The following is a 9,319-nucleotide window of genomic DNA, read 5'->3' as shown; positions in this document are numbered from 1 at the left end:
CCCTGCCCTCCCAGAGCTCACAGATCTCTGGGCGATGTCGAACCTCTTACGCCCGTTGTGAAACCTCTTACACCCGGTGTGGATTTTCATGACCATTCTCCTCTTTATCAACTTGTGATAAGACACAAAATCCAGTGATACAGGGATTCGGTTTGGAGACGTCTTCTTTACACTTTCTCTTCTACCTCACCTGCAGCCCCCACTTTCCGGGGAACAGCACACCTGGGGAGGGGGCAAACCCCTGGCTCTAGGAGTGTTTCTCCCTCCAAATCTGATACGTTGGACATCTCATTCGGTCTCTCTCAGCCCCCGGTGATTTACACGGAAGGAGTGTGTCCAGGGCTCCCCTGAAGCCTTGAAATCCAAAAATCCCTGTCCGGGTGACAGAGGATGACCGCCTTCCAGGAAAGATGCATGGCAGTGGGAGAAGCAACGGCTTTTTCCAACAGACTCTCTGAGATTATATCCAGTCTAGCAACTTTCTTCTTTTTCCCAGAGGAAGAAAAAAGTAATTCTGCTCCATCCAAACTAAAGACTCACTCGATTTTTTTTTTCTATTTATGTGTATCAACTTCCTTTCTCCCTCTCTTATCTATCCCTCCAATTACTGAGAATTCTTTGGAAAGGCACGATACAAAAGCAGCTAGGTTTATGAAGTGGAGCCCTTAATCTGTTCTGCCTCGAAATATCTAAATTTCTTAAAGACAGCTTTCTTTTTTTTAATTGGGGATAATTAATGTATAATATTATATTCATTTCAGGTTTATAACATAATGATTCATGTGTATATATTATGAAATCGTCACCATAGTAAGTCTAGTTAACATTCATTACCATCCCCAGTTACACATTTTTTCCTATAATGAAAACTTTTAAGATCTACTCTCTTAGCAATCTGCAAATATGCAAATACAGTATTATTAACGATGGGTGCCCTGTTGTAGACTCCATCCCCAGGACTGGTTTATTTTATAACTGGAAGTTTGCATTGTCTGACCCTCTTCATCCATCCCGCTCACCCCCAGCTCCTGCCTCTGGCAACCACTCCTCTGTTCTCTGTATCTGTGAGCCCGTAGTTTGCTTTGATTTTTTTTCTTTTTCTAAGATGCCACGCATAAGTGAGGTCATGTGGTAGTAGCTAAAGATAGCTTTCTACGTTACAGATTAACAACCTTAAAGCCTTCCATTAAAAAGCAATTTCAAAGCACTTATGGATTCCATAATACGCAGATTCATACACGATTATTAGCATTCTGCCTTCCTAACAAGGAGGGCACAAGTCCTCCTCCACCCTTCCACCTGTCAGTCTCTAGAATCAAAAATGACCGCGGTCCCCTGAAATCCAAAGACAAGCGTCCCCTGTGTACCTTCTCATTTGCGAAATGGGACTGAGTTATCAAAACCTACAATGTTAAAGGGAAAAAGGAAAAAAACTTAGAATAGGGCAATTATCAAAACATGAAGGGGAAAGTATTTTGTGCCATTTGAAAAGAATTAATAAAAATACATCCACCACTGTGGCAACTGTCTCGTAAGTGTGCCCGATGTTTTCTGATTTTCATTTCAGATCTACTCTTCACTCCCCCAAAACTTCCTGGCACCATAACCCCTGCTTTGGGCCACAGGAAGCTGCCCTCTGTGGACCCCTTCATCCACCAGGCTTTCCTGCCCTCTGTCTTCTGGTTGTGTCCTGACAATGGTGGTAGGCAGTGACAGAAGGAGAGGAAGGTCAGGACACGTTCTCTTCTATCTCTCTCTCTCTCTCTCTCTCTCTCTCTCTCTCTCCTGCATTGGCAGTGAACTTCTACCGAAGATCAAGGCTTCCAGTGGGCATCCCTTCCCCTCTCCTCCTGCCGCATTCTCCCTGGGTTCCAGGGACCTCTTCCTCCCCTAATTTGTGGTCCTTCCTGCTGAATCTGAGGGGCTTCGCTGTCCCTCAGGAGATCTCTGCATCTGACAACACTTCTGTAAATAACCCATTCAGGAGACTCTCATCAGTGACCCCCTTGGAGGGTGCCATCTGTTTCCTGCAGTGACCGTGACCAGCACTGTGCATGACTGATCTTTTAGCCTTCATATCAATACATCAAGCATTTCACTCTTTTCCAAATGAAAAGTAAATTACAAAAGAAAAGAATAAGCCAACCACAGGGTGCCCAACTTTGCATAACTAATAAAATAATTTAGGCGTTGCTGAAAAGAAAATTAAAGAAAGATGTTTTATGGTGTACATTATTTAATTGAGGCAATAGGAAAGGAATGTTAAGGAAAGCAGGAATGTTTGTCGAGTTCAGGGTCCGTGAGAACTGCCGATCTCTCCATGTTGCAGCCACATGAGTCATTCGCGATGGGTCTGAACATGCATATGTAACGGTTCTTCTACTTTAGTGAAACGTAAGAAACTGGCCAGCCTTGGAAATTAGAAACATACATGTTCAATTATTTTATTAGGCCTTATTTAAAAAGAAAAATTTTCTATAATCAAATGTATTGTGCATTGTTTGCTGACATCTGAAACAATGGCTTATTAATAAAACTAATCAGACTTAAGAGTTGAATTTTTACAGGAGATTTGATTCTTTTTCTTCCCAAAGTAGGTGTACATCAGCTTTGCAAAAAGAGTCAGCTGATTTCCTGGATGTAAGGAAGAGTAAGGTTCTCAGAATTGAAAAGCAACCTGCTTTTCTCTTTTGTGTAGAAAAACAAACACGGGAACACAGAATTGAATTGTTCATAATTTGATCTGGGATTCTTTATGCTACATCATCATCAACATCGCCCCCTCTTTGTACTTCTCTTACTTTTTAAATTTCATTCTTAAAATGATAAAATGAATTCCGACGTACCCACTGTGCTAACCAGAAACGGGATATTACTGACCAGCCACAAACCCATGCGCCCCCCGCCCTCCATCCTCTCAGGACCACCCGGGCTCAGGCCCCGCCCACATCTGACCAGTTCACCGGGGCACAGGGTTCCCCGCCTAGGGGTGATCAGGGCGGGGCATCCCCTTGACCCTCACCAGGACCCTCCCCACAAAGCACACCCAGGTTTCTGGTTCTTCCTTTATGATGAAAGGCCGCACAGCGTGGCATGGGCTCTGGCTTCCTGAGCAGCCACTAAACAGGCTGGAGGACACCCGGCGAAAGTAGAGGGACTTTAACTTCCTCCGGCAGACCCTGACCGATGGGAGACGGGAGCGGGCAGGGAGGCACCGGAAGATAAACCCCTTCTTCATCCTGCCTCCTCACAGCGTTCCAGAGAAGCCCCAATGAGCAGGACACAATCCCGAGTGACCCACGGTGCCTCTTCGTGACTCATCCCGACAGGGAAGGCGATACCTCCGTGCATCACTGTGGTCTAGTCTACTCAGGTGTCCACGACAAAGGACCACAGACGGGGTGAACAGCAGAAATGTATTGTCTCACATCCCTGGACGCCAGAAGCCTGCTATCAAGGTGTTAGCAGGGTTGGTTTTTCCCAAGGCCTCTCTCTCTGGCTTGTGGAGGTCAACTTCTCCCTGTGCCTTCCCATGGCCCTTCCTCTGGGCACACATGCGTGTCCAAATTGTGTCCAAATTTCCTCTTAGAAAGACACCGGGCATACTGAATTAGAGTCCATCTTAAAGACCTCATTAATTCGTTCACTTAATTCTTATCTCCAAATATGGTTGCATTGTGAGGGCCAGGGATTTAGGACTTCAACATATGAATGGGAGCAGGGGTGGGGGAAGAGAGGGCTTTGGGGGCTGTGAGGTGTTGTGGGGGGCACTGTTCAACCCATTACACTTTGCACTCTTTCGCCTCCCTTTTTTCTCACTCTAGTTGCCCTGGGTCTTTACTTCGCATGTAAAGCATCAATCCGTGAATCCCCGACCCCAGCGAGGACTGGGCTTCTACAGCAATCACGCACACCCCCACCTGTGGGTGCTTTCTTTTCCTGAGCTCTTACCACCCCAGCACAGCTAACATCCTGAGCTCAGTGTTTCTCATTCGCTTTCTTTTCACTTTCCACTTAGAGGCTACACCTCCATAGTATCTTCTCCAGTTTTACCTCTTTTGGAAGGCAATGGAGTGTTACCCTGTGGGTTGAATGCTGGCACTTCCTCGTTCCACTCAGCATCGTGTTCCTAGATTTCGTCTTGGATATGAAGAGTGGGATTCATTCGTGTTCTCTCGCTGCAGAGCCTTCCATTGGAAGAATAAAGCAAACGTTGTTGTGCCGATGGACGTCAGGTTGTGCTGCGCAAACAAAAGCAAAGGACTAAGAGCACCAATAGGGCCCTAAAGACCATGTGCCGGGGACACTCAGAAAAGCACGGAAGGAGTGTGGGTCCCCTATTGCCAATGTCATCTAGGGCAATAAACATGAGTCTAACAGAGCCCACCCTCAGAGCCCAGGACAGAGTGCCTAAACCTTATGGGGATTTTAACCCACATGACAGAAGATGCCCTAGGCCCTCCCCGGCATGACTGGGGGCTGTGCTGGCCGCTGACATACTACCAGCTAGCCCCAGGATCCGCTTTATGAGTGTTCATGGTGAGAACAACCAGCTCTTCCTTGCCCTTGGAGCACCAGGAAAATAGGATCTAAGCCTTGCATCGGATCAGATTTTATTGCCCTCAATAACAGATTGCAGGCAATTTCCATGGAACTCTGTAGAAGTCCAACTCCTTTTTTTCATAGGGTGGGGATCAGTCTTTGACATGTTAGCATTTACTGCACAGGTAATTACCATGTCGTTCTCCAGAATACATGTCCAGGCTTGAAATTGCTGGGGCACAGGACATATGAATATTAAATGGTAATTTAACTTCTCACCAGCAACACACTGGTGCTCCTACTGTATTCTCCTGGTATTTTCAAGTTAGTTCATTTTTGCCAACCAATGAGGTTAAAAGGGTAGCTCCCTGTAGTTTTGACGTAGATTTCCCTGATGACTCCTGAGTATCTTTTCATGTGCATATGGGCCATTTGCATTCCCTTTTGTGAAACACTTTTTGCTCATTTTTATACTGATTTGTCTTTCTCTAATCAACTTGTGAAAAGAATTTACATATTCTTAATTGTTAATTCATAGAATGTATCTTCTCCCAATTTGTGGCTTCTATCTTTCCTTTCTTTTTCTTTTAAGATTTTATTTATTTATTTGACAGAGAGAGACACAGCGAGAGAGGGAACACAAGCAGAGGGAGTGGGAGAGGGAGAAGCAGGCTTCCCACCCCACAGAGCAGGAAGCCCAATGTGGGGCTCAGTTCCAGGACCCCGGGATCATGACCTGAGCCAAAGGCAGACACTTAACCTACTGAGCCACCCAGGTGCCCCTTGTGGCTTCTTTGTATTTCATTATAGTGTCTTTTGATAAACAAAAGTTCTGGGGGTGCCTGGGTGGTTCAATCAGTTAAGCCTCTGACTCTTGACTTTGGCTCAGGTCATGATCTCAGGATGGTGAGACTGAGCCCTGCATCAGGCTCCCTGCTGGGCATGGAGCCTGCTTAAGAGTCTCTCTCCTTATCCCTGAGCCCCTCTTCACCCTCATTCTTCACCCTTCACTCTGCTTAGGCACACTTGTGTGCTCTCTCGCTCTCTCTAAAAAACAAACAATAACAACAACAAAAACAAACAAACAAACAAAAAACCCACAGAAGTTCTTAACTTCAGTGTAGTTGGATCTATCAACATTTTCTTTTATAGTTTCCCCTTTTGTTGTCTTGTATAAAAGACTCCTCGCCACCCCAAGGCCATGAAAATATAAAAACTTCAAAGTGATGCATGGACCAAAAATTAAATCATAATGGCAATTAAAAACTGGTTGGAACCGAATGATAATGAAAATACCACGTACCAAACCTTGTAAAATACAACAAATGTCATGCTTGAAAGGAAACCTATGGTCTTAAGCGTTCGTATTTTAGAAGTTGTATATGAACGAGCTAAGTATCCAACTCAAGAAACATGGCAGAAACCACAAGTCCTCCCCAAGATCCCTTTCCCATCTGCCCTTGCAGTGAGGGGGGCATGATCATCATTTCTAGGCTAAGTTGGTTTATGCACCTTTGCTTCTGTATGTCCCACACCCCCATCTACTGGACAGACAATGCCAGGGTGAGCCCCAAGTTGCAGAAACCATCAAACGGGAATCACCTGAGTCCCTGAGCCGCTGGCTGGAGGAGAGCTGGTATGGAGAGTTGCCCAGCCAGCACACCCACAGAGGAGTGCGCGTGAAGAACATGTAAACTCTTGTGTGTTGAGTCACTGAGCTATGTCAGTTGTTTCGGCGTGAACCTAAAATAAGAAGTTAAAACACAACACAAAACAGAGTAAACCCAAAGGATATAGAATGAAGGAGAAGGTAAAAGAGCAGAAATTGCCGAAATGGAAAACAAAGACGCAGCAAAAGTCTCGACAGCGGGACAGCTGTTCTTCCCAGAACTCTGGAAAAGTCATCAGGTAACTGCTCGACTCCGCACTGACTCTCCTCGCGGAAAGTGTTTTCCTCTCCCCACACTGCACAGAAGCAGCACGCACTGACCCCCCGACACACACACATACTCGAAGCCACATGGGCTGGACTGTTTGTCACCTGCTTCTCCAAGTGCCAAATCAATGGTCTGTATTTCCCCCATTGCAGCTGCATCAGGAGAACCATGAGAGAGCGGAGCAAGAGACCCAGACTGAGAGTAAAGGTAAAAAGGGCACAAGGAAGAAAGAAAGGCCTGCAGAGCACAGGGTTGGGTTTCCTGGGCCGCTCAGGGCAAGTCCTCCCCCTCCAAGGGAAAAAGACAAAAGCAGAGTATTGCCATCTGTGCGCCCCAAATATTTTCCATTGCCCACAATAGAAGTCAATCCTTTTCCCATGTCCTAACTGTAGTCTACAAGTTCAGTGAATTCTATACGAGTTCTTTGGATAAAAGTTCCCAGGTGGATTGATCCAGAAAAAGCAGCCAAAGGGAGGTCCAGTATTCCTCATCATTAACTGTGATTTGCAAAGAAGGGTTTTTTAATTTAATCATCTGGTATTTCTTCCTTTTAATCTTTTTTGTTGTTGTTGTTGAATGGCGTCATCGCTGAACGTCTCCTGCTACAGGTCATCTTTCCAGCGCGGGTTCCTGGGGAGCAGAATCCCTGCTTGTTTCCATCCATCAGAAAGGAGAACCCCACGGATTCAGGTGAGCCCAGCGTCGCCACAGGCAAAGGACGATGTTATTGTAAAACCAGGCATCTACAACCTCCGCTGGTAGCAACAGAAATAGTCTCTATAGTGCAGGTCACTCACCCCCTCGGGATAAAGGCTCTTAGGAATGTAGACTCGACAGCCTTCCTGTTGACACCCTTGGCTTTCTCAGGCCAGAATTACTCGCCTTCAGTGAAACGTCAGAAAACTGGAAAGGTCTGCCGTCTTGCCTAAATTTATGGGAATGTTCCTTCACCCCTACACTCCAACTGTTAATTTTTCTCCACTTCATTTGAAACTGCCTATGTGAATGAGTCTTAAAGGAGTCCCCTGTAGACTCCTTAAAGAGCTTAGGTTCTCAGCAGTTCCTGTAATTCTGTAACCAAAGAAGCTGTTGTTGACGGCCCGGGTGTATTCTTCCTATAAATACGAGTGAGTTCTGACACCTGATATCATGTTTTTCTTTAGAACCAGAGCCAATGTAATGAAATTCTCTATGCGGTAGTCTACAAAAAACCTTAATAGAAGTTTTTTTTTTTTTTTACAGAAAACTTTAATAATTTTCTCTAGTCTTTTTTCTGACTGTATGGTTGTTACTTTTTCCATTTAGTTACTTCAATAATATTTGCTCTACTGCCTACCATGGGAGTTACCCAAACTCTGATTTAGAAAGGCTCCTAAGCCAAGCTGGAGAGACAAACATCAACCAGGATGAGTCAATGTTATAGAAAAACAGGAGAGACCAGTTAATAATGATGTCCAGAATAGGATCGAAGAGAGCCCCAGAGGATGACCAGGGGATGCACCCCAGCGACTGCATCTGGAAGGGTGACTCCTTCCTCAGGATTTAAGAATCCAGAACTAAGTGCTAAGTAAGGGTTGTGAGAAGAGCATTAGCTAAAATTAAATAGTTAATTAGTTAAAACTAACATACGAACCAAATCTTACACCCTGGCATTTGTATTTTATCTTCTCCAAAGGGTTTAATTCAATTATCATCATCGAATACCCTCACAGGGGGCACTATAGTGGCACCCCTTCACTGAAAGAAAATCTGAAAAAGGTACTTCCAAGTAAAACACGCTGCCCTAAACAAGGTTAGCCTAAATGTTCTTCCATTTATGTAAATGCCCTAAGAGTAAAAGGAGAAGCAAATCCTGAAAGCTCTTAGTTTGATTCTTTTCTTCTCCAAAGATCAGGTTCTAGTTGGTTTTCTTTTTTCTTTTTTTTGGTTTGGTTTTTTTGTTTTGTTTTGTTTTGCTGTTGTTTGCTTTGTTTTGTTTTGTTTTGTTTTGTTTTGTTTTTGCTGTTGTTTTTGTTTGTTTGTTTGCCGTTGTTTGTTTAGTTGTTGCTAACTGTTCATCTGATCTGAAAGCCCACGGCCAGCCCTCATCTATCCTTAACACTGCCCTGAGCACAAGTAACACAAAATGCCAATTTTGTCAATCCACCACAGTTGTCTTCCATTTTTTCTAGGAATTAGACAGATTATTTCCTAGGAAATAAACAGATGAGTAAAATCACATTTGGGCGTCATTGTTAGGCGTTTGGGGGAAGCGAGAGATACACGGAGGCAGACAATTCGTACAAAATGCATCTGTGACACAGGGTACAGAACAGAATTGAGTTTTGCTAGAAAGAGAAGGAAGGAAATATGATTACGTTGAATTTGTGTGGACTGCTGACTATGTAGGTTTTTAGTGCATAGGGCCAAATTCACACATCCACATGGGTCCCCTCACAGAGGAGGGGCACAAACACAAGAGCCCAAGCCCTTTCGCAAGGGGCAGGGAAAGTCGCTGTAAAAAGTGTAGCTACAGCCTCACCCCAGTCCCACATCACACACAGATAAACTGAGACTCGTGGGCTGGGCTATCAGATTTCCATTCACAAAAGTTCGTCCAGAAACAGTATTCAGGACCAGTATTCACTCTGTATTTGCTAAGCATCTGTCAGTCTGTGTGCTCGGTCTGGCGGGTACGTTGCACATCCCCAGATGGGCGAAAGTCAAGCACGGCCCCGTAAAGCAAATGAAAGCCAAGCCCCAAGATCACCGTCCAGCCCCCTTTCCTTCTCAGAGGTTCTTCCCCTAATTACCCCCAGTCGACCACAGCATTAGTTGGAAAAGGCATCCAAGGACAGGCC

The 9,319-nt window shown here is 44.9% G+C and overlaps 1 long non-coding RNA gene across 1 annotated transcript; it reads right to left on the bottom strand.

Moving 5' to 3' along the window:
- Positions 1-1,444: 1,444 nt before the first annotated feature.
- LOC116588039 lies at positions 1,445-8,410 on the bottom strand. The gene is made up of 3 exons (XR_004284754.1): positions 6,145-8,410; positions 4,054-4,241; positions 1,445-2,411 (listed from the first exon to the last, which is right to left on the bottom strand). It is a non-coding gene; the product is annotated as an uncharacterized LOC116588039 (long non-coding RNA).
- Positions 8,411-9,319: the final 909 nt, after the last annotated feature.

The sequence above is a fragment of the Mustela erminea genome, chromosome 4 (genome assembly GCF_009829155.1).
Source record: "Mustela erminea isolate mMusErm1 chromosome 4, mMusErm1.Pri, whole genome shotgun sequence".
NCBI classification, from domain to species: domain Eukaryota; kingdom Metazoa; phylum Chordata; class Mammalia; order Carnivora; family Mustelidae; genus Mustela; species Mustela erminea.
The sequence above is the reverse complement of the archived record's forward strand: the minus strand, read 5'-3'. Positions and strand labels throughout refer to the sequence as shown.